Source organism: Numida meleagris, chromosome 27, assembly GCF_002078875.1.
Source record: "Numida meleagris isolate 19003 breed g44 Domestic line chromosome 27, NumMel1.0, whole genome shotgun sequence".
NCBI classification, from domain to species: Eukaryota; Metazoa; Chordata; class Aves; order Galliformes; family Numididae; genus Numida; species Numida meleagris.
The window spans coordinates 3,107,448-3,114,112 of NC_034435.1; positions in this window are offsets into that span (position 1 = coordinate 3,107,448).

Here is a 6,665-nt window from a genome sequence, read left to right on the forward strand (position 1 = left end):
GTGATTGAGACGCCGGTTGATAACCCAGCCGCTTTCACACCGCGCCGGGTCGCGTTGCTCTCCGTAACGCCCCTCAGCTCTTCTGCTTTGCTCCCCCGGAGCTGCGTGCTGCAGCCGTGGGGCGTCCCTTACCCCGTGCCCCACTGGTTGTCCTGCCTGGGGACCCGGGCCCCGTGGGGCCGTGCTGGCTGCCAGCCCAGGAGGTGCCGCGTTGGGTGCTGTGGGGCTCCCAGGGGTGTCCTCTGTGCCCCGGTGCAGCAGTGGGGTTGGGCACAGCACCTCGACGTGGGGTCGGGCACCAGAAGCCATCCGCTCTTTGGCTGAGCCCCAGTTCCCCTTTCTGGACGCAGAAATTCATAGTGGGGGACCCAGTGGGGCTGCTGGCCCCGTCCGGATCTCGGGGGGAGGTTTGGGGTCCCAGCCCCACCTCTGCCCGCCCCGCGGTGACCTTGGGCGCATCACGTCACCTCCGCAGCTGTGAAACGAGGGCAGCGATACCTTTCCCACCTCGCGGAGGGCTTGGGAGGCTTAATTAGTTAATGTTCGTAAAGTGCTTTGAGGATTAATTAATATTGCGACTCATTTTTTTCTGATGGTAAAACGCCGCTTCCCCATCTCCGCGTCGCTCCTGTTCTGCCTGACCCTATCACAAAGCCAAGGCAGCCGGGGCCGGAGCCGGGCCCAGCGCCCCGGTGCTGTGCTGGGAGCAGGAGGGCAGCGTGCCCAGAGCTGGGCGCAGCGCTGCTCCGTGCAGCATTCCCACTGCCGGGATGCGCGCTGCTGCCACCGCCCCGTGCTGCACGGTTCCTGCTCCGCGCTGCACGCATCCCACAGGGCACGGGGCTGCCCCACGCACGCCCCACTGCATCCCGCTGTGCCCCCCAGGACCCGCGGGGCCGTTGGCTCAGCCCCGTCCCCTCTCCGCTTTTGGGTGTTCCCCGGCGGTGGAGCGCGGACGCGGAGAGCCGCTTTCCCAGCGAAACAAGTTGTAGCAGGCACACCTGCCTGCGAGCTGCTGGCAGCGCGGGGCATTTCTGCTGTCTTAATTCCCGTATGCCATTAGTCAGAGCGCTGACTGGCAAGTTTGGTTTCCTCCGAGATGATTTCTCAGCAGCGGCGCTGCTCCGCGCTGCTCGCCCGCATCGCCCCTGCTGCAGCGCCGGGGTCAGAACGGGGGGGGATGGGGATGGGAGAGGGCAGCCCCCTGCAGCCCCACAGCCCCCACCCCGGTGTCCCCGTGCAGATGGGGGGCTGCGCTCCTGAGGTTTACTGCCCTGCTTCTCCCCATGCGTTTGCTGCTCCTGTTGGAGAGGACAAAGCGCGGCGTTGTTACGGGGCCGCGGTGAGCGGCCACCGCCCGTGCCCCGCTCAGCGCCGCTGCTGGCATCCCGGCAATTAAGCTGGAAGTAATGCAGTGATAAAAATAACACGGCGTCCTTCTGCAGCACGCTGCATCCCACCAGCTCGGAGGTGTTTAAAAACCCGTTTCACCCCGATCCCGCCGTCGGGGCGCAGGGTTTGGGGCGGCACCGGCGCTGCGGCCCCACTCCTTCTCCGTGCGGGTGGCCCCAGTTCCCCCAGTCGAGAGACTGGTTTGGCGAGAGACAGGTTTGAAATAACGTGATTTACATGCGGGTTTTTTTTAATTTTTTTTTTTCCCCCCTCTTTCCAGGGTTGTTCGATCCCCAGGGCTTTTGTTTTCCAGCTTTTCTCCATCATGCAAAGAGCAGAAATGTGTTCTGTTGGCGGCGATGGAGGCTCCGGCGCCGTGGCGGGGTTGGGAGCAGAGATGGGCTTTGGGTTCCGTGAGCGGGGCTCTCAGGCTGTGACTCTTTGGGTGCATTGCTGAGGTTTCCTGCTGCCCAGCGTGGCTGGAAGGAGCAGAATGCCGCGTGCCAGCCGCACATGGGGACAGAGCGCGGTGTGAGGGGCAGGGAATGGCTTCGTGGTGGTGTTTGTTGTGCCCTATGGAGCTTGATCCCGTGGGCAGCCTGACCCCATGGGCACCGCGGCCCCGTTGTGCCCAGAGGATGCTCTGAGAGCTCTGGTGCCCGGGAAGCGTTGGGCGGATGGGGCCGTGCCATCGCCCCATGGCACACACCGCGCTGCCACCCCGTTCCCACCCAGACCCCATCCCCGTGCCCCAGCGCGGGGCTCCTGGCCCCGTCCCATCTCCTGCCCCGCTCGGGGCACTGGAAGGGGCCGAGCAGTTTCCGGGCCTGGAGGGATGGAGGGGGAAGCGGTTTCCGCTGCTGGGGAACATATGGATCCAATTGCTCCGTGCAAAGCCGAGCGGTGTGGGACCGCTTCTCCGGGCATCACCGCGCTGCAGCGGGACCGGCGCGTTCCCGTTGTCCCCATCCCATCCCCGTGCCCGGGGCTGCCGGTGCCGTCCCGGGGAGAGCCTCCACCCGCCCGCGCCTTTTGTCAGCCTCAGAAAAATTGACCTTGAAGCGCGCTGGAAGAGCCCTGCAGCTAATCGTGTTAGGAGGTGTCTGACTGCAGCTCCGCGCTGCTCTACCTGAGCGGCATTAGCAAAGGGGACGCGTCGGGCTCGCGGCGCCCCGGCTCAATAATTGATGCGTTTGCTCAGCTCCCCTTCCGTGGAAGGAAACCCAAGTGGCGGGAGGACGACGGCTCCAACAAGGGAGGGGGGGGACAAGGATGAGGGTCAGGGTTTTGGGGAGCGGTGCTCGGGGACGGGCCCTCGTGTGGCCCATAGACCCCTATGGGCACCAAGGAGCCGTGGGGTGGGCGCACCTCCAGCTTCAGGCTCAGGACCCAGGAACCTTTAGAGCAGCAATGCCCGCATCCCTACATCCTGCAGCTCCCGTCCGTGAGCATCACCTGTGTCCCTCCTGGTGTCCCCCTGTGCCCGGTCCCTGCGCTGGGGATGCTGGCCCCAGGTGCGCCCCAACCCCGCTGCCCCCGCCGCCTCTTCCGAGCCCCGTTCCCTTCCTCCTCCCCTCCCCACCTTTTTTTCACAGTTTTTTTTTTTTATTATTTTTTCCTTCCCCCTCTCAGAAACGCGTGCGGGGAAGGGGAGAGATTTTGACCTTCTGCCTGGAACCAATTAAAAAGGTCTTTCCGCAGAGACGAAAGTGCTCGCGCACCTTTGTATGCTGCTAACGGGTGGAAGAAAGCAGAGGCGGCCTTTGAAGGGGGGGATGGAGGTCTCTCCGCTGGGACCCCTCCAGGCTTTCAAAGCCTGCGTTACTTCTTTATTTTTAAATAGCCAAATTAAAGTGACTCCCGCTTCCTTTCCTCCCCGCCAGCGGGATCGTGCCGCGAGCACGTGGCCCCGGGAGCTGCGGGGCTGTGGATGGGGGACGTGGGGGGCTCTGGGTTGGGGGGCTGCCCCCACTTTCCACGCAGCACCCCGGTTCCATGCGAGCTGCTCCCCATTTTGGCACATCCACCGGGTTAAGGGGGGGCAGGGTGGGGACAGAGGTTCCCCCCACATCTATGGGGTTGGGGGACGGGCGCTGGGGACGTGGCCCCGCCACCCCCCCGGGCGCGCAGCCCCTTGAACTCGAGCAGCCGCTCGGATGAGTGGGCTCCTTCAAAGGGTCCCCCCCCCCCCCCGCCCAGGCCAGGCCCCCTCCCCAGCTCCTTAAGTCGCGCTGAAAGGCGCCCGGAACAAAGCACAGGAAGGATTTAAGGTGGTTTCCGTGCAGACCTGAATGCGGAGCTGCTCAGTGGGGGGGTGGGCGCGGGGGCTTTCATCCCCACGCGGAGTTGGGGAGTCCTGGGCTCCCCCCCCCACCTTCCCCCGTCCGCTTTTTTTCTTTTTTTTTTTTTTTTATTATTTTTTATATAGTCTCAGATTTATTTTTCCACAGTATAATTCTGAAAGACAGCGGAGTATGAATTATTCATTGACCCCTAACTGCCTTTGCATACAATCCTGGCCGGGGGAGAGCGCCCGTGTCGAATGCATTTGTGCGCAGCGCTGCCCCAAAAAGGGACTGAAATCCATTTTTAAGGTCTGGTGGGGACACTGGGTGTTGTGGGACGCGGGGAGGGCTGGAGCACGTGGGGTAGGGCAGAAAGTTCCAGGGGGGGATTCTCTGCCTTCCCATGGGCTGGGACAGCCCCAGTGTCCCCATGGGCATCCCTATGGGCGTCCCCATGGGTGTCTCCATGGGTGTCTCCATGGGGTGTCTCTATGGGTGTCCCCATTGGCGTCCCCTGGGCCACGTTTGGGTCCTGGCTGTCCCCAGGGCACCTCTGGACTGTGCTGGGGTTGGGGTCACGGCATCGCCCATCACTGCTCCATGGGGTTTGGGTCCCCCCTGGGGGGAAGGCGGGGGGAAAGCTGGCTTTTTTTGGTACGTTTCCCTCTGCTCCCAGGCGGTCCTTTAGCATGAGTTGAAATGTGAAACGTCTCCGAGAAAGGAGAGGGATTCCCCAATGGCTGCACGTGCCCGTGGCGCTGCGCGGGACCGCTGCCATCGTCCCTCTGAGCATCACTGGGCTGGGGGCAGCCCCATCCCATCCCATCCCATCCCATCCCATCCCATCCCATCCCATCCCATCCCATCCCTTGTCCCTGTCCCCTCGGCTCCCGGTGCCACCGCTGCCCTGCGATGGGGAGGGTGGGTCCTGGTCGGGGTGCATGGAACCGCTATGGGGGGGGGGGAAAGGGGGTGAGAGGGTGAGAAAGAGGGAGGGAGGGAGGGGGGCACCTTTGGAATGGCGTTAATCTGATTAGTGTCTGAGTGAATGGACAAAGCGAAAAGGCTTAAAGTGGTGAAAGGAGCAGGGTGGGGCGGGGGGAGCTCGGTGCCCTGCGCAGACCCCGGCGGCTCACGGCAAATTAGGTCAAATTTGGCCGGGGAAGCACGAGAGGAAGGAACGCGGGGGGGGGGCTCCGGGCAAAGAGATCAGAGCGATGCTGCGGCCCCTGACCCCGCTGCTGCCTCTGTCAGGACCCCCAGTGTGGGCGCTGCCCTGACCCTGCCAGGGGCCACGCACCCCCTGCCCTGCGGCCTCGTGCCGGGGAGACCCCTCGCTGGTACCCAGACGGGGGGGGTTCCCTACGGCCCACACCCGCAGAACCTACATGGGGTGAGCCCAGCCCCGCATTCAGCCCCATATTCAGCTCTGCCCTATCGTTTGTCCGTCGGTCCTGGTGTCCGTGAGTCTGGGCACTTCTGCAGGGGTTGGGGCAACGCACGGTGTGACCACACCTGGCATTTCTGGGGGGGCATTGGAGCCCCGTGGGTGAGCGGTGCTGCTGCACTCGGTGGTGACATGAGCGCGGTGCGGTGCTGGTGCCATGCGGGGTCCTGCCCCATGCCCAGCCCAGGGGAGTTCGGGGGGGACCAAGCCGGGGTCCAGACCCCACAGCGTGGCCCCCACTGCAGCATCAGTGCTGCCCCAACCGATGGGTGCTGCCATGCAGCCGGGCAGGTGCTGGCTGGGGGGGGGGGTGACCGTGGCTTCTCGCAGAGCCTTGAGCTGCTCCCAGCATCCATCTCTGGGTGAGGGGCAGCGCCTCTCGGGGATGGGTGAGGGTGGTCAGTAGCTGTGCCCCAGAGCCAGGTGGGAGTGTTGGTGTGACAGGGATGAGGGCTGGGGTGGCCGGGGGGGACGGGGGGAGAAGCCCACCCCCAGCAGCTGTACCTGGGGAGGGGTCACCCCAGCGGGGTCGGGGCAGTGGCATGGTCACCGTGATCCCTCCGCAAGGGGATGTTCCTGCAGCTCAGGTGCAGATGGTTCCCCCTGTGCCTCAGTTTCCCCATTTGGCAGCCGGGGCGGAGGCTGTTCCCATTAGGATGGAGGGACTGGTAGCGGGATCCTGGCATGAGCCCCGTGGCCCTCAGTGATGGTCAGTGATGGTTGTAACGCAGCTCGGGCTCTGCTGGGATGGCAGTGGATCTCAGTGAGCGCTGGGATGGCAGCGAGGACGAGGGCAAAGGGGGGGATGTGGCCATGGGGGAGAGGAGCGCATAGAGAGTGACCCCGAGGGGCTTCTTGAACCCTTTGGTTGTGCAGGAGCTACCCACGGGTGGAAGCAGCGGGGAGATGGGGCGGCTGCTGGATCGGGTGCGGCCCTGGTTCCATTGGGTCACGCTGCTGCCTCGGTTTCCCCGAGGGAACAAAGCATGGGGAGCTCTGCCAGGACCCACGGCTGCACTGACCCGTGCCTCGTCCGTCCCCTTTTGTTGGTGGGTTGGTGGCGGCCGGGTCCGAAACGCGCAGCAAGTCAGCGCAGGTGGGAACAAAGCCGGGAGCAGCCCCGGGGGTGGGGGGGGAGCAACGGGCACCGCCCGGGAGCTGCGGCTTCCAAGAAACAGAAAAGGAGGAGGGTTAAAAAAAAAAAAAAAAAAAAACAAAACATAAAGGAGATATAGATTAGTTGTAAGGAAGAAATTCTTTACAGTGGGTGGTGGTGAAGAGGTAAAACTTGCCAACACTTATTTCTGATAATTTAGGGTTAAAAAAAAAAAAAAAAAAAAAGAAAGCAGTTCCCCGATTACATCTGGTGCAGTGACAAATCTGCCAGGCAGGTGATTATCCGGCGCGGACGTGCCCAGCGCGGATACCGCTCGGATTAAAGGGGAAGGGGAGGAGGGGGAGGTGGCCCCGTTAAACCAACACCGCCGCAGGAGCGGACCCGCGTGGGGACGTGGCGTGGGGAGGGGGCTGCCGACCCCCGG